The following is a 20035-nucleotide window of genomic DNA, read 5'->3' on the forward strand; positions in this document are numbered from 1 at the left end:
GATGAGGCCCACTAATTTTATTCACAGTGAATTTCTTGAAAATAGAATTACTACAAACCGTGTTCCACTGGCCATCTAACCTAATAACGCCTAGCATAATAATTGTTCAAAATGAAAAAATTGAAAATTTATAACCGTACATGTCCTACATTCGTTAAGTACAGCTTTCCCTTGGACAAGCCGAACGGCTCGTAAATTTTCAATGACCGACGTAACATGAAAATAGCACACTTTAATAAATAACCTAACACCTCGTATTCTCTCCTTGTCCACAGAAATCAGATTTTATTAACACCAATAGGAATATGAGAACTGCAACCGTTGTTAACTTCTCGACTAAATCGTGCTGCGAAGTGATTTCTCCGGTGCGAAAATGTATGTTTCATTCGCTGAATGTTTTCAATTTAATAGGTGAGCGGGTACTCATCCATCCCCCGAGACTGGTAATTACATGACGCCGGGAGTGATTATTTGCGAAAATTATTGGTGAAGATTCGATCACTTGGAACATGCCGCTCAATGAATAATTAACAAAGATGCCTTTGGTATTAGAGGCGATGCGGTGGGAAATAATTCTGATATTTTTTTAGAAGCGAGGAGCTGAAGAAGTTCATCGTGGATTTCCGCTTCCCTATTATAGACTCTTACGTTAAGTAAGTTATAAAAAAATGATGCTATTCTCCATTGAGATGTTAGATCTGCGGTCCAAACTGCAAGTGTGTTCTCGAGGAGATACGCGGGGGAATCGATGCGTGAAATTATCGCAGGCTTCTAGTAATTTTAAATTTAATCCATAGTTTCTCATCTGAATGCTACACACCTACTGCTTTAGCAAATAAAAAAATATTTTCTATGCGTGTTCTGAATAACATAATTCAGATCTATGTAATGCTTTCCTTATAGATATGTGATAACTATGATTACATAATTATAATTACATAATTAATAAGCCTTGTTTACCTTTTACCTTACTTACTTTATACTTATTACTCGTATTATAGCTTGGGGTAACTTATCACTTTAACTTACATCCGTTCTCTTTCTGGGTACGAAATTACTTTTTTTTAAGGTAATCTACCTTTTTGGATGGACTATTATATAAATATTTTGTTACTCCTAACAAAACACAAAATCCCGCATCCTACTCTACATCAGGTCCCTCTTCATCTCTGAGTACTTCCTTCCGCCCTTCATCCCGTCCAACATGCCTATCCTGTTCCTTCCCTGTCCTCGTTTGCCTAACATTCTCCCTTCTATTACAGTCTTCAACATCCCTTTGTCGGTCAAAACCCCCTTCATCCACTTTTCCTGCCTCCATAGCATTGCTCCCAACAAACCCCTCTCTTGGCCCACCATACCAAGTACTTCCTCGTTTGTTTTCTTCTCTGTCCATTTCACCTTCTCCATTCTTCTCCACACCCACATTTCAAAAGCCTCCAATCTACGTCTATCCTCCTGCTTCAATGACCACGTTTCCGCACCGTACATAGCTACGATCCATATCAAAGAGGAAATTACTTAATAATAATTATAATATTTTGCATAACATTGATTCTCAAACAAAAAATATATCACGATCAAGATTTTCCAAAAAGAAGATGACTGCAACGAGGTTTTTTTAAACTTGATTTTTAAAATTAGTATCTGCATCATAACAATAATGATATTCATAATAACCTCTTAGATCTTACATTTAAATTGCGTATATTACACATTACAATTCAACGTATTGAAATGCACCAAGTACTATTGCTGTATTACATAGTGTTCTATTGTATAGCATCCATATTACGGATTAGATCCGCCATGCCTTAAAACAGTTCTTTAGAAACAAAAGTGACAGGCCTTCAGTATTTAGTATCCATACGTCACCAAATGCAAGCAGCAAGCCATAGCGCAGGATAGACCCAACTCATTATTGACAAAACCCATGAAAAAATACGTACAGCGTCAAGTCACTGAATTTTGAACAAAGCCCTGAATTTCTGTAAAAAATTGGTAGTATGAAATTTAACCTTCCTTTCCTTAAGATGAACCATAAGAAAATTGGCGCTCAGTTACCGGGGCTGATGGATGAGGACAAAAATACACGACCACCGAGAGCCTAATTACGATGAAGACTGGTTGTACATCTTTTAAAGAAAAGATTGACGGAAGGATACGGCAAGAATCCGACAAAAAATGAAAACTCGAAGAGTAGTTGAGTCTATCGGGGACGCAAAACTTCAGGAAAAAAAGCCTACAAAAACATGGCTGGAAAAAAAACGGAGGAAAAGGAAAAGTGTGCAAAAAGAAGACCTAATCAGCACTCGGAACTAAACTAAAGGCCCATGCCTCACTCGAAACAATTCTAAATTGTCCAGCCTTCAGCTTCATTTGGGTCTCTGGTTATTATCCCCGTAAGCTGTGGCAGTAATTGCTGCGATATTTCAAAACCAATGCCTCTAAGTTGGTCGCATTGCCTCAATACATATATTCATTCGGCCAAATACATTTTTCCACCGACGTTTCTTCCTCGGGCGGATATAAGCGGTAAATCCCATAAGTCTGCACCTCAAATTCAGGTAAATTCCGCCAAATATGCTTATTTCCATTTTTGAAAACAGGATGAACGTGAACGTGGGAACTACCTGAAGCACTTTTAGGTGCTCCTTCCGTGATGCAGCAGTTATTATTTGTGTAGTCATCATTTTATAATTGATTTTCTGAATTGGCTCAAAACGCTGCACACGGTCCAAAACTATATTGGATACATTTGTAAATTATTTTATATGATAGGCACATGTAAACGGTCTGCAATATTTTATGGTGTTTAAAATGCTTACAAAGCAGTTGATTGAAATCTTATTTAATCCATCAAAATGAGAAATTTTGAAACTTTTACGAACTGGTTTTAAATATTTAAAATCTAAAACTAATTCTATTAGTTATCAAAATAGATAATTTTAATAAGGGTGTTTGCTATCACATTACTTAGGTGGTATTGCACGATTCAAATTTGTTGAACATGTATGAAATACGAAATATTAAAAAGAACGCGTTTGGGAATTTCATTTGCTAGATGCATAAAAAAATCATAAAATGAAAGTAACCAAATGAATGTTTGAAGCTCTACTCCAAGTTGAATAGATTATTCTTGTTTTTCACAGGAAAAAATTTAATTTGATATAAACCTTTCAAAAATCTAAAATAAGGCGACATTTCCTAGTAAACAGTTAGTGTAATATTTACAGTAATCCAAATTAGTCTTCAACACGAAGATGGTTTACATAGATCTCAACTCTCTCCTCAGTTCTTAATGATATGTGAAAGCCAAAAATTACACCAAAAATCTGCACTCATATTTGTCCATAGGTTCTAGCAATAAACCATCGCCCGCATCAGATTTTACAAAGGAAATCAAAATGCATCACCCCTGAATGAATCCGCGACTTCAATTAAGTATCTGATCTCTCAACCCACAGGTCTTAATCTCCGTCGACGATTGTGGGAGCAAAAGTTGCTTGAGTGTCAACGTGGTAATAAGCACTGACCGGCCAAAGTACTAACGCGTACCATCAAATCATAGTAAGATATTCTACTGGGTAAGACACCTACCTGTTATACCCTAAAGCCAACGGTTCTAGTCCTGCCTTTGGCATTTGTGTTATTTGATCTCTGATGGTTCCGTACGTGGAAAACAATGAGAGGCAAAATCTTGGAGGGATCTCAAGAGGTACAAAAGCTTCCATAAAAGTTCCTTAACCAAAATATAACGAAGACGAAAGAGAAATCCAGTTGATGATTTGGATACATCCAAATTTTTCCTCGGGTCATAATATTTTTCTCTTTTTCAAAGTTCGTAGGTATTTTGAAAACTTCTAGTTTGTATTAATTATTCCGATGAAATCTTGAAATGCTAATTGATAATCATGCAAATTTTGGAAAAATTTATACATAAATTGCCGTCATGAAGAGGAGTCAACTTCGTTGACTTAATTATAGGGATTTGACGAAGCAATTAATTCCTGCTGTCGACCACCCACATTCACTCGAAGATAATCGAATGTTACCAACGATGGGCGAATGGCAAGAAGAAACTATTACCTCAGTATCCTAAAAAATGAATCCGAAAATATAACGATTCCTACAGTGGACGAGCTCAGAAACAATAATATTATTTAACAAACACCAAGGCACGAAACGTGTAGCATATGCTACCTTAAATATTTTGACAACCAGATGCACCGTCATGTAGTCAATGTAATAGTAGAATTGTCATTTACGTACCTAATGTCAACTATATTCCATTTACACGTGTGTTTTTCAAGATTTGATTGTGCCAATTACCAATTTTTCCCGTTTTCAGTTTAAATAATTGCACTGATGGCAATTAAAGAGAGTTCATATTGACATCCACGATGAGGCTTGGGAGTACGCTGCTTTTTTTGTATTTCAAAAATTAAAGATGACCTCAAATTTTCACTTAATTCCTCGAGAAGAGGGATTGATGAGTGTGTTAAGAATATGCATTTTACAAAATTGGTATGAATTATGAACTCAACTAGAATAATTTCTCTTTCACAGAGTGATTATTTTAGTGTTTGGTATTCCTGCATATAAGGTCAGTTTTACACCATACATATCCGTTACCGCGGAAATTAGTAAAAGAAAGACCAGCGTAGACTTAAGCTGATTCAAACCTATAGGAAACTTCGTACTAATTACTTCCCATGTAACTGTGCTGAGTTGATTCTTCTAGTCACACCGAAAACTAATTGCGTTGGCAGGACGCTGTCGTCATACGGTTTCATGAACTATATCAGGGGGTTTTCATTTAGCTTTCAGTGCCGATATTTTATTTGAAAAATAAAATATTGGTAGATGACAAAACTTGCAGATATTTTCTGAAAGGTCTTTCGAATTAATCTTCTAAATACGTGCTCAAGCCAAAATATCTTCCTGGATTGTTTTGACCCAATATTTCATCAATGGATACAGATTAAATGTTTATGATGTATTTACAGCATTCTCTATTATCAGCAACGCTCTCTTACCAATGAAGCATCCTTCGTCTTTATCTTGTAGCCTATTCCGTGAAAATGAGATTTTCTCAAAACATCCTCAAAAAAATCTTGCGATACATATTTCGTCAAAATTCTATCTAAGGACTCGTGAGATAAAAATGTAGAAGACGAGCAAAACAGGTACCATTGACCTATATAGCGTCCTCTTTGCTGAATCTGCTCGCGGAGCGAATTAAAAAAAACAAAAACGGTCATCTCTCGAAAGTAAAAGAGGGAGGAACACCAAAAAAAGTTGGCGAGTCGATGAGAAGAAATACCAGCGGGAAGAGAAACATTGAGTTTTATTCGGAAGGACAGTGACTGCGTGTCCCTTTGAGAAACCCTTGCACGTCCTGAGAAAAGATGAAGAATTAGGACGTTGACTGATATAAAACAGTAACGAGTTGCGTGCCTACGTAAATCAGGGATGAGATGAGGGCAAGGATGGATTTGGGAGAGTGGAGAATACCCTCAAAAAATTACTTCCCCCATTCTAACCTCACGGATCATTAAGAGAAGTACACTACGGCTCGTTTCACATGTGTGTTTTCGTTTTTTTCCCCCTCCATTGGTCCTGTTTGTGGGCTTTCCTTTCCTTCTCTCGTACGCTCTTGATTTTTTTTTGTGTGGCCGGCCGTCTAATCGCCGCGCTGGGATCCGGTTTAGGCACGTCTCGATGTTACTCGACTGACTGGGGCGCATAGGTAGGCGGGGAAAAATGCACACAAACACACACACGCACACACACAACCGTGGACTTCTTGAGTGGCGGAGCGAAATCATCCCGTCGGGCGATTTCGACCGCGCGTAAAATGATGGGGGAGAGCTTCGGAAAAACTTCGTTCCCTCCGCGCGCGTCCTTAAAATGTGGAATGATACTAATGTGCCGGACAAATATGTAAGGGAATGTCTCTCCCCTGGGATGAATTGAGTTCAAAGTTAGCGAAAGAAGAGTTTCAAGTTTTCCGAACGTGAAATTCTTCCTTGGCCTAATGTGAAAAACATTTAGAATCCTCATTCATACGGTAGTACATTTCAAAGGAACGTCATTAATATCCCGAACATCGGCCTGGTTCCTTCGCAAGGACCGCTTGATATATGCGTTTTCATGCGTGTTACAGGAGCCTTTTGATCCGATAAGGCAGCCTACTTCTCCACATTTCGCGGCACGGTTTGTGAAACTTGAAAGAGACAGAAAGGTCAGGCCTGTCAGAAAAGCCTGTCATAATATCTCTATTATGTCAAAAGCCAAACAAAAAAGTTGAGATAAATCATGAATATATATACTATATATATATATATATATATATATATATATATATATATATATATATATATATATATATATATATAAACCGTCAAAAGCACGACTAATGCGCATTTTTCAGTTACATACGTGTGCGTGGTACCCAATGAAACGTTTAATTCAAAAGATAATAAATTCTGATAGTACTACCGTTTCTCGTTGATATTCTCCCACAAAGGAGTTAATGCTTACTTCCGTATGAGTAGTGACTGCAGCACCGAGTCAACATTTCTATATATTTTATAGCCTCTCTTTTTAAGCTTTTTAAAGCATATTAAAGATGTTCCCTAGGGAAGAACAAACTCTTCACTAGCCTCACCCAGTATATTTGTTCAGGCAAAATCAAAACTTCAGTGTACCATCGCGTATCCGCCGTTGCCGTAGGCGAACTGAACTTGCTTCTAATTGCAACGGCCACTGCTACCACTGACTAGAGGGAAATCAATGAAACTTATACCAAATAAACATGATAAATCAATCTAACCATATAACATAAAGTTAAATTATTTTACTATAAATAATGCAATTTAAAATGTATGATCATTTTTTGTAGATCAATCTCATGTTTTTACACCTTTAGAAATTAATAATAATAATAAAACTATTTAATTTAACTTGAAAGGGAAATTTTGGCATCATGAATAACTGTGTAAATAAGAATAGAATTTCATCTTAATAGTGTCTATGCCAAAAAGATCACGAAAATGTAAAAGTATCTGAAAATAATTCTGACGACATTTCGTGAAGTCGAAGATCGTGACAAAAATTCTCCCAAATCGTCATAAAAAAGTAATGCAGTTACTTTGATAGAGGTAGACCAATTTAGATTGAGGAAAATCGGGACCAAAAGAGGAGTTATCATAAATATTAGGGCTTTCTCCGATAGAGAAGATAACGGTTGAGTCGTTCAGAGCAGTTGTGGAAGAGTGTCCTACAATTCCAACAGGAATACAATGTCTGCTATTCTGCAGGAAATAGGATTGTCTAATAATGACGAAAGAGTAGTCCAGACACCGCACAAAGACAACTCGCCTTGATCAAAATATATGCTATTGCAGGAAAGAAGATATGAGTAAGTATTATTTGTGACAGAGCGAGAATGAAGTGAAGAAGACGATAATTGAATATAGGAATGTAATGGAAAAGTACAACCGGAAAATAAAAACTATCAAAAAATGTCTACGGTAACAAATGAGAAGTCAACACCAAAATAAAACAGAGTAATCTAACGTTAGAGAGAATTTTTATTTTTTAAATATGGCAGTCATTAATTTTCAAAGCATGAACGTACCTAGAAAATGATATAACCTAAAAATAAACTCGTTAAGAAATATCTAATCTTAGATAAGACAATGATTAGATAATTTTATTACTGCTGACGAAATAATTATTTTATAGCACTTTTATGTAAGTGGTAGTTCAAACAATAAATTAAGTTGGCAACGGATGATTAACGGCGTATTAGAAGTGAACTCACGAAATATAATTTCTTATTATAATTCCAATATCGAATTGAATCTCATTCTCTAAAGCTTCACTGTTCAAGTATTGATTTCGACGGCATTTCAAAAATGAAAATACACATGATTTCGAGCTATAGATGAATCAAATAAACAAAACACTTATCAGACCACAATTTTTTATTTCCTTTCCAGTAATTTTATCTTACTTACAGATAACAAGATAACTTGACCGTAATATTTAATCCAACACCTCCATTATAAGACTTAGAATGCCCCACAATAACTAAAGTATAATTTAATCAAAACGATCTTGGATGAAAGACAAAATATTCTTCTAATTAATGACCCGCAAACTTATCGCAGGTGTTACTCATAATTTTATTGGAATAACAACGGAGACTTAAAGACTCCAGCGACCTTAATAGCATTGAAATGGAGATTTAAGAATGGGGAAGTCGGCATTGAACAGGATCTCCACAAAAAGCGACAAATGTCGTTGAAGAAAGGGAAAGAGCAGAGGAAGCATCACTTTGCTTTATTTCTTCGTCATCGCAGGAGCGATGAGGAAGGATACAAAAAAAGAACAAGGAATGCCGTAAGGTTTCACGCTGTAAAACTTTTTTCTCTAACCTTGGATGAAATTATATGAGACAAGTACCTGTTCTGGGTCCTCTTTTTGTGTCTGAAGGGAAAAATTAGCTTGGTAATTGGGCAAGGTCGTGGGTATGGTGAAGGAGAACCCGGGAATTATCTGGCAACTGGGACACCAAAACTTTCAGAGTGCAATTTTTGATCATTTTTCGTAATAGACGTCGTAAAAAAATTCGGGGTAATGCACCAGATTGCATGATGTTTTGTTTATTTTTTACCTTAATTTTGATTCTCTGGCTCATCTTCACATATCTCAAAACACTCCACAGCAACGAAAACAGTTCACAAGTAGCACATGCTGCATTTTTTTTAACGAAACTTCGGGCTGGTCTCGAACCGGTGACCTCATTATTTGAAAAGTAGGCCATGAATTTGCTGAGCTTACTGAACCTAAATTAATGTTAACAATGCAATAAAAACTTCCATCTATATGAAAATCAACTCGAATAAAAAATACTGAAAAATATATTCTGATAAACTGGGGATATGGTGATACGTACAATTACATATCCTCAGTTTTTCTTTCACAGAAAACAAGAACTAATTTTTCCAAATTAAAAGCCAAGGTAAAAGTCCTTGAGTCCATGTGTATGTACAAATTCAAACATAAACAAATATTCTATAATAACAATAAATAAACCTTATATCGTTTACATAAAAATATAACTTATGGATTTACTTAATCGGATCAGGCGTAACACAGTATTTGGAAAATCGGGTGGTATAAATATTGACTCAAATGCTAGGAATTATATGCTAATGATTATGATATATTGATAATTGATCGGGCATGCTAGTCTAGTCGAGCGTTGGGGTACCCTAAGAAGGGCCTCGGTACAAGCTGGACACCAGCCTCACCCAAACGATATGATTTTTCGTGTACCAGAACTTCCTTGGAAGCCATAGGAGGTACAAGGAAAGAAACTGGCCCACTTTTCTACCCTGATGTGAGAATTTCACACGCCGTTGGAGTCAATGTTAAGTGAGCTCTGCCCTCACCTGTCAAGCAATAGCTGGGTGTAATACTGTGGAGGGGATAAAAAATTAAAATACTACATTCAAAACAAAATTTATTTATAAAATTCTTTATGAGTAATAAAACCACTTGAATGCTCACCACGTCTTATGTTAATGGAATGTGCAGAGAATTAATCTATAATCGTCTGCCATTCCAAGGGTCGCGGGTTCGATTCCCGCCTGGGTGAGTTTCCCTCCATCTAGGGCTTGGGTGTTTGTAAATGTGACCATTGTTATCGTTCGATGTAAAGGCCAAAATGTGCTGTTTTCGGACTTATACTGAATAAATAAATAAATAATATACATATATTTAAAACTGTTCGAGAGGATTATTATTTAACTTATAGCTTTCAAATTTAATCGCGAAAGATAATGCGCAATAATAACGCATCTCAGGTAAGGCAGAACATTAGCCCTATGCGTACTAGTCACCCGCGACTTTTTCTGCAAAGGAGTCTTTTTGCATTTTATTCTGAAATGTTTCAAAATAAAAAAATCCGTTTTAAACCATATTAAGTAACATACACGTATGGTATCTCCACAAAAATATTCAAACAGTCTACAATAGACAAATATCGTGTTATCTTTAGGCCGAATTAAGCAGAAAAAATAGAACAAATATTTAATATTCTAAACTAATTCTCTTCTGGACTATTGCATAAATCATGGCTGCTGAAATAAACGATCCTTGAGACATCTTCTTACCTACTACTGAGGATACGATCATAGAAACAAGAATAGAAATACTTCGAACGCTTTACAAGAGAGAAGGAGACTTCGGAGTAATTAAAATTAGGACATCATCGGAAGGGACAAAATAAGATGCCGCCGTTTTGAAAAAATATAACTTCCATTCGAAAAATTGCATTGCAAAATCAACTGCCCAGGATTTCAAATCGGAAAAAAACACATCTCTTCTCACTGGAATTAAATGTAAGAACTTCATAACGGAATTAATAAAAGAATAATAAAAGTTTCACGTCCATAGGGATGCATAAAATGAATATTTCTTTTTGTGACCTCCAACCGTCCAACCTGGGAACACAGCCATTGTGTTTTTTTTAATGTTATGACTCCAACCTGTGCGGTGGACTTGACTTACAAGTTATGAGCGAGGTCTCCACCAAAGATAGTGCGGAGAAAAAGGGATGGGTCTGAGACATCGACATCTTAATCTGCTTTTAGGTGCACCTCGATGCATGGACTACCCACGTTATAAATCTCACACACGACTCAAAAGATAAAGCGTTTATACCCTCAACTCCAGAAAGAGATTGAGAGAGATATTGTATAGTCTACACCCTTACGGTTCCAGAACACACAATACGGTTGACTAGAGCCTTATTCCCATAACGGAAAAACTCACAACAATGGCAAAAAGATAAATATAAGAGGGGTATGAGACATTATTTTATGAATTATTTATAAATATGTAGGTCGTTAAGCAGTAAAAATGAATGCATTCGGAGAAAAACGGGCATCCGGACGGCTAGTTGCTATATGAAGATTTCCACCAATGTAAAAATATAGATACAACTTAAGTCAGATCAAAACAACCACAAACCTTAGGTCCCGACTAACACAATAGTACTGTGGTACTCTACATACTGAAAATTAAGTACCATACATACAATAAGATTAATAAGTTTCTTTTCCCTCTCAAGTTTATTTTTTACCTTCACCTACTCTATTCGAATAGATACAATGGTTCTTTTAATTCCAATATACTTTGAATGTAATAATATACATTTATATATACATATATATATATATACATATATATATGTATATATACATATATATGTATATATATATATATATATATATATATATATATGTATATGTGTGTGTGTGTGTGTATGGACATTTTTGGATAATCCCATGCACTTCCTACGATAAGGCTCAACTTTTATATTCTACTATTAACTTCATAATATTCCTCGGAGATCTGAGAAAAAACCCATTAATTATCTCCTGCGAAGTATGCATGAGTTGAAAAAATATCTACGTACCTGCTGTATAGAAGGAAATAATGTCTTCTAAAATAGCGGTTGCCAGCCCGTGGTCCGTAGAAACGCTAGAAAATTTTGTTGGTCCACGGATAAATTTCATAAAAACAGAAACAAATTCACACTAATGATTTTATTCCGTTCAAACAAGCTTTTACAATTTTTCCTAATTACAAAAGTGAAATTGCTTACCCCATTTTAATAAAAATGGAGCTTACATTACCATTATTTCTTAAAAATGTGCAACTTTTAGTATTTTAAAACTATTGAACCAATGGATTCAGAATTGTAAGTTCAGTAAACCAGAAGAGGATGGAATGATTGGCTTTCTCTGCTGTCAGGTTCCTACTATATTTTGAATCACATCATTACTAGAGTAATAAATTAATATTAAGTAAGCGGGAAGCATCAATACCGATTTGAAATGTGGATAAAACATTCATTATACACTAAGAGTTTAACGGAATATTTTGACATATATCGAGTCCCGAAACGCACTCCCGTGTTCTGGCAACTATAAAAGCTTTTGAGTGCGGGAGACCTCTTTGGCCATCAAACCTAACGGACATAAAACTTGAGCTCAGATTGAACTCATTATATTCCAAAAGGCACAAACAGAAATGGGCGTGGGGAATGGGAAAGTTCGCAAAGAGCAGAAAAAACTGACCAAAAAAACCAAATGACTCAACGAAACAAACAATCGACCATTCCAAAATCATGGCCCCTTTAAGTGCGGTAAAGAAAATATGACGAGGCTGAGAATAAGAGAGAGAGAAAAGGGGAAAAGAGGGATAGAAAGAGTAAAATGCATCACTTTAGGAGCGAGCGGATGATTGATCAAAAGAGTCAAGCCTTTTATCTTAAACGATGAAAAACGCTGTGCCCAATTCGGTGGATGATTAACGAGCTACCTTGAAACACAGGAAGAACACATCCTTTAGGTGGTGGCTGCATGTCCCACGCGGCCGATGAAAAACACACGCACGCACTCCGCCCCGCTCCCCACGGTCGACGACACTGCATCCCTAACATAAAAGGGGGGGGGGGGCAGCATATAGTATACGACGCGGGGGCAGGAGAAGAAAGGAGAAGAGTTTTGACTCCAAAACGATTTCGTGTTCGGGTGTAGCCTCTTACGCCAGGTTGTGCGTTGACCTTGAGATTGGAGGTCAAGCGACGGAGTGTTTGAGGGAGGTGTGGATAGGAAGAAGGGTGTCGCTGTCAGTAGGGTGAGAACGGTACCAGTTCGAAAATAAACCCTCCCGGTCGAGAGAGTGACCGTACGGCTTTCGAAGTGAATTTCTTTGTTGAATCAAAGATTTCACCACTTTGACCACGACAGGATTTACTTTATATTTTTACTCGTAATGATGGGCATAGTTCCGGAGGATAAAATGGAGGTACAGAGAGACGAGAGAAACGTTAAAGCGAAATGCAATGTACCGATAGTCTGTATCACCGGTTCATAATTAATTCAATATATTTTGATAGCTTCGGCTTTGAATGAAAATATTCACTGAATAAAGAGATGCTTCCGAGGTTTCGGTGAAGTTCCAATTTTTTTAAAAATATTCTCCCTGTACCGGACTAAAACGAACTGAACGGGATGCCTAAGGAAATTCTGATGACAAAATCATCAAATTTGAAGTAGTAATAACTCAATTTGAAAATATTGACAAGCGTTATACACAAAAAACCTGTTCAGGTACTGTTTGGTGGAAGGGACTCGTATTAGAGAATTTTCTTCTAATTTATGGTCGAATCAAGATGTCAAAAATTAAGTAAATTTTTTGTTTACATTATGAAATACATATTTATATTTAATTAATTTGTAAAAAAAAAATTAACATAATCTTCCACGATTTCTTCCGCGCGGATCCATTTTCTAGGACGACAATTTCGCTGGTGTGCAGTCCTGAAGACACCAACAGCAATGCCGGCACAAATGTCGTCCTAGAAAATGGATCCCTGCGGGGGAAATCCCAAACGATTTGAATCTTCATTCGCTACACTCCACGGAAGCCGTCACAGCAAAATTTATTTTATTAAATCAATGCAAAATATATTTATCTTGTCGAGTATGTAAATTTTTCGTATAACTAAGCAAAATGTTCCACAAACTAAGTCACGCGTTTTTCTCTCGTAGTTTCTTGTAGTTCGTAGTTAAAAACTGACTCCAGACAGGAAGTTTACAATTGTAAATGAAGAATGAAAATAAGCTAATCCAGGTAAACTCATGCTTTATACTGATTGCCGCTTGGTTGTGATCCAGTAAAAATATATTTGAGGGGCAATAAAATTTGCAATACGTTTATTGCATGACAATGAATGATAATGCCAGAAAACTAGGGTCGAAATACGATGTGGAGTTCCTTCCATAAATTTTCAGCCTAAGCAAGTCTTTCTGCAACACTTCGCACATAAGTTACCGAGTACATTACCCACCGAAAATTTATGAGTTCACCTACTCGCCGTAAGGGGACCTCAATTATTCATTTTAAGTATTCGTTTTTGAACCAAATCTCTTACGTGTCCTGACGGGTCCACTCATTCAGTCAAAAAGTGATTAAGAGCCACTTCTCTCGACGCTCTCCATAAGTTTCGGTTATCATCAAATCTTGAAAGTGTACGGGGGCCGTCGGGACAGCAGTTCAAAGAGTTTTCCACTCAGCTATGGAATTCGGATTTTTTCCATACTGCTTGACGTAGTGTTGTCCTAAGTTAAGCAGGGTTTCCTAGGTACTGAAATCAGCTCATTAATTCAGAGAGATACCGAAATTTTTACTTGGAAGTTGGAGAGTTTTGCAATAGCAGTACAGCATGTGTAGGACAAAATTCAAAGTAATTTCAATCAAAATACGGCAGCAAAAATGTTGCCCCCTCAAATCAATGTCACATATTTTATTGTCAGAGGGATTTTACTACCAGAGGGAAAGCATTTATCCCACCACTCAATCAAGCACCATGTTACTTTCTTGAGAAGAATGTTTCTTGTCCTAGTTTTCTTACAAGATCTTATCATTACTGGAAGCATGAATTTTCTAAAACGCGACAAAATTAAAACACAATCGACTTAATTTTCTCATTATCCGACACCGTATATTGCAACTCGTATGTATGATTAATCAATCGTAAATTTATAAATATTTTGGTTTTTACCAAAATAGACGTTTTTGCTTATTGGTGACTCAACTACTTTTCGAGATGGCCGAGGTGTCTGCATAGTTCAAGGAATTGCCCAAAAAAGTTAATACTTATCCAGTTAAACCGATACACAAATCTTCCTTTAAAAAGAAAGATGTACTAGTAATAGTGGTCAAATACGGAGTAATGTAAATAATTAATTTTATGAGCATTAGAGCTTTGAGAAGGGGAATGGGGTTTGAGATGGGGTTTAATGTGGTAATAGTATATCGACATATAGTAACAGTTTGACCTCGTATAACATGCATAGAAATGAGCGGACGAAGTAAAAACACTAAGTATTGTGTATTTCCGCAACCATGGGGTAATGGAAATTACTTATACGTTTTTTTCGGTGAAAAAGAGGGCCTCAAAAACGTCCAAGCCGTTACATTTCGCACAGAAGTCGCCACAAAAGTTTTCTACTGCGATCCCAAGAGGATGATTAAGTGTGGCAAGACGAGCACGACCACCAGAAGTTGGCGAATAACTCAAAAGGTACCTACCTACCTACACCTCGTCAAGGGTATCCACCGAAAGCAATTCTGATCCGCTGGTCCCAGATAATGCCAACAATAATTGGAATTCCGACGTCCATTTCTCTACGGACGCGTTTCATGTTCAATCAATCGGTACGGAATACCTCAAAAGGCCCTCCGGGAAGGATTCTTGCCGGGGGAAATAGATATCGACCACGGTTATCGTCTGGGAATTGAAAAAATACAAGGGGGAATCAGGAAATTTTTCACGGATGGCACATTTTTATGATTTAAGAGCACTGAACCCGTATCTCCAAAATGATTTACGTCCATTTCGTGAATTTCCGATGGAGATTATGAGCGAGAGATAACCCTCCCCACAGCATCCGTGGCCGAGTCATGAATGGACCTACCAAAGTATCAGGGAGCCAACTTCGTGACTACCAAGTTACAGGAAAACAGAACCAGTGGGTCGGAAACGCGATACTGATCACGACCATGCTTTGAAAAAAAAAGTCATAACTTTTGTAGATTGATAGCGAAATATTTTTTACGGCACCGATGTATCATCGCTGAGCCTGGGGGGTGAAATGCAAAAACAGTGATGTTGATAGTTGCGGGAAATGGTGAGCCGCTGGAGCCGAATGCAGGTAGTTAACAGAAATTTCCATTTTAATCAGGCCCCTTAGAACTCTCCAACCGCGGTAACGAGGTCGGGTAGTGCTTTGATAGGCAAAAAAAAGACAAGAGGTTACCGATTTTAATAGTGGCACCAAGTATATTATTAAGGCACCACATTAAATTGGCAGATAAGACCACCAGAATTAAATAAGAATGGTGTGAATTATGCTCAATAAAGAGCAATCATCGATATTTTATTCGCAAAATTTATTGGGGGAAAATTTCATTTAATGCTATACTGTTTATATATATATATATATATATATATATATATATATATATATATATATATATAAAGCATGTGTCATTTTTATTCACAGTATGGGTCAGCGGCGGCCGTTGTATATTAGCAGTTTAAAAAAGTACGCAAAATTATATTTTGGCAAAACATTAATGTGAATGAAAAACTTACGACTCCTCATTATTGAATAGGCATTTTAGATACCAAAACTGACAGATTTAAGCACTGTTTTTTTCTTCCCATTTATATTAACATAAAATCAAACGTATGCACCAAATTATTAGACTTTCTGAAGATAGAAATGTAAGTGTGTGTGTTTTTATATATTCATGCATGTAAATATACGAGTATGTTTATATTTATGCATCAGTGAATATCTATGCATAAAAGGCTGGTAACTTAAAAGGCCAATCTACACGCCCAGTTTGCTTCGGAGTAATATATGTCGATGAACTTTATATTTCATCATGGTCATCGGATGATTTATATGCGAGTAACTATTGACATAGAACACTGCTGGAAGGAGAATTGGTGCATAGGAAACACTATGCATGGGGGTACAAGGCTAAGGTCTAGCCCGTGCAATAAGAATACTTTGAAAGCCCTATAATTCTATTCCTTCCTATTGAGAAATAATTATACCAACTAAATTAGGTTAGTTACCTAGTGATTAGAGCGTCAGAAAAACCATGACTACTAAGTAGTCTCAACGAATAGCCGTCGTCTTCAAGGGCACTGGACATCATGACTTACTAGTATTTATTCAATCGAAAAAAACATCTATTAAAATGATATATCTAAGGATTGTCCAGCGAAACAATGATTTTTATGACGGTACAAAAATGATTACTTTTGTCATAATGTAATAGAAATATAAAGCATTCCTGGAAATGAATATCGTTGAAAAGCATGCTGATCTTATCAAAAAGTATTATTATTACAAATAAACCAGACCTGCAGTTATTTTAGTCGATAATTTATTTAACAGAGGACTAGTGATATTTCAGGATTTTCGTGACGCCCATTTAACGAACGACTTTGAAATAAACTTCAGGGGAAAGATGAAATTTTTGATGCCACTGCAATTGGTAAAAGTATTAATCTACTTCTTTCTGTTTGTTTTAGATCTGACCGTGCATGAGCTAAGTTCTTACCTGGAATTATACGTGCCAACGTGACGCATGCATTACAGAAGAACATCATGGATTCTGAGAGGTGCGCCCGATTACTCACGTCAAGAAGCACTATCGGTCCAAATGGTATGTACGATTTCTATTGGTTTTTTCAAAGGTAAATTTTTTTACCCTTTACTGCGTTTTGTATGCCAGTATGTTACCCTTTCCAGTAATTAAACTATGCCGACGGAATGCTTTTTAGTTAAGGTGTTTAGTTGTATATTCTCAAATGAAGACACTGTCCTCTAAACTTTTCATTGTCCATAATACTCAAACAAGGTAAATTGAAAATTTTGAAAAATACAAATATTATCAAATTAGAAACTTTATTTCCATGCGATATTCGTTAGCCCAAGTAGTTTTCGACCTATTAAAAGTGTAATAATATTTGTTTTTTTGCTTGAAAACCGTATTTTTTAACGTCCATGTGCGTAACACTTGACGTATTTAGGAAATATTTTGGAGAAATATGGACGCAATAGGAATTGAGATTAATCCAAGGCCGACTTTAGGAGGGAGGATCATAAAGCTACTAAACTAGCAAATGGTAATCCAAGGAGGGCGAGTAGCCTGAAGTCAGCAAGACTTTAAATATTAACAGATTTCTTAGGATGAAATTTATTAAATTTTTGGGTATTTTCCAATTTTAAAAAATAAAATGGAGTAACGGAATATATTATGAAAAAATTATTGCGGAAGGGGTACATTCAGACAAATTCCGCCAAAAAACGTTACCACTTAGTATGCATTATCTAAATAGACAAAAATTATTGCCGTTTATAAGTACTTAGACTGTCTATGGTACCTCCGTATGACAAGTTGTGGAAGGATGTCAATCGTTTTGTGAGACCACTACTCCCTGAACACCACCGTCCAGTTTACTTGGATATCGCTAACATATCGCTATCACTATTTTCTTGCGTCGATAAATAAATAAACTGAATGTATTAATAATATAATAACATGTAATTTTCGTACTAACGTAAAAATAAATTAAAAGAGTTCATTCCCGCTTTTTTTCCAACCTTTACCAGCATCTCTATCGCCGCATCGTACCGCCAATCGGTTATTTGTCGGCGGAGGAGGGACCACTGCTGCAGGCATTCGGATGAGATGAATCACGCATTGAAACTTTCACGTTTCCAGCGCGTATTTGAAAGTCATTAATCAAAGTCGCTGCACTTACAAAAGGCTCCGCGGAGGATAATAAAACCGACGGAGGAATCTGTGACAACGCGAACCCTTCGTCGGTTATGACCCAAATCAATGATTTGAGGGAAAGGGAGGAAGGAGGATGTGCCTGGTAATAACTACAGCAATTCATTTACCACGCCGCGAACGGGACGACGCGGAGGGGGGGGGGACTCATCATTGGTGCACGCGCTAGTCCGCCGCACCACTCCTGCACCCACGTCCGCACAGGTAGGCTGGTGGAGGTCGGGGGCGGAGGGGCTGGGAGAATGTAGCCTCGGAGATGAATGTGGATGATAATTCAGCAAAGCTATCGAGTAGCTGCTCAAAGAAAGCTACGGCCAAAGTAAATTCCAAGTCAAAGCGAATGGAGAGAAAGGCCTGCCTATGAAGGGAGGGGTATGGGTAATTGTGCAGTAAAGTTTGCCAAAGGAAAATCTAATAGGTAATAAACGCAAAGATACAACAGATTATTATAAATGATAGAATATTATTATGGTGCACGTGTATTAGGCTTAGATAATTTAATGAATTATTTAGATAGAGCAAAGATATCAAAAACGTAACTCTGTCGAACAGAGACTCGTTTGAAGAGCCCCATTTCACCAGTAAGGTTATAATTAGTTATGACCTCACCGAAGATACTAATGGTAAAGTGTATAAATTTGATTCATTGGTATTCGTGCTAAAGCTGAGACAGTTTCTTTTGCTAAAGAAACTCAATAGTCCATGAATAACGAGCAATAACCTTACTCGAGGCCAAATGTGAACCCGTGACGCTTGCGGTCACTTCCACTAGCCTATGCGATTTAGTCGATAGATTTAAAGCTTCCCTGATCGAATCGTTTTTGGGCTTCCACATATTTTACGTGGTCACTTAAATATCTAAGAGTTTTTTCCCTTCAAGCATATTTTTAGTTTAAGTTATAAAACCATTTGACAAGGAAAATGAAAATTTTATTTTTCAAAATATGGAACATTCGAGCAAGCATGTCAAAAATCGCTGGAATCGATCAATCTTAAAGAATTCCATTTCACTTTTAAATACAGAATAACTCTCAGCTTCCCTTACATGAAGATTTTCATATGAGCATGTTATATTTATTTATGTTGGTTAACGGTTTTCCGCAAAACGATAACATTTTTTCCTATAATAATACTAATTTTCAGCAATTATTTTGATACTTACAGTGAGGAACTCATGAAATTAAGCTATCAAGGCTAATTGACTGCGTTTTGGTTTTGAAACAGTCAAACTGATTGATCGACAGGTGTAACCATTAGGCAATTGATGATATGACGTCAAGGTGTCAAGTTAAAGTTATAATTGATTTCATCTTTGTCTGAGCGAGCCACCTGGGACGCCGATAGGTGGCCGGGAAAAAATAAATCAGTTTTAAATACTCTGGGAAAACCAATTCAAGAGTAATTGATGAGCAGGTCTCGGCACTTAGAAAATCCCGGGAGTAAATCAAACCATGAAATCTGATCACTCTATTCCACCTACGGCCAACATGAGTGAAAATAGTCCTGCTTGCCAGTCGCCATTCTTCCTGCCGTACACTTTCTTCAATGTCAGATTGTGTATCTCAAA

This window comes from Hetaerina americana, unplaced genomic scaffold (assembly GCF_022747635.1).
Source record: "Hetaerina americana unplaced genomic scaffold, ioHetAmer1.1.p SCAF_7, whole genome shotgun sequence".
In the NCBI taxonomy this organism is placed as follows: domain Eukaryota; kingdom Metazoa; phylum Arthropoda; class Insecta; order Odonata; family Calopterygidae; genus Hetaerina; species Hetaerina americana.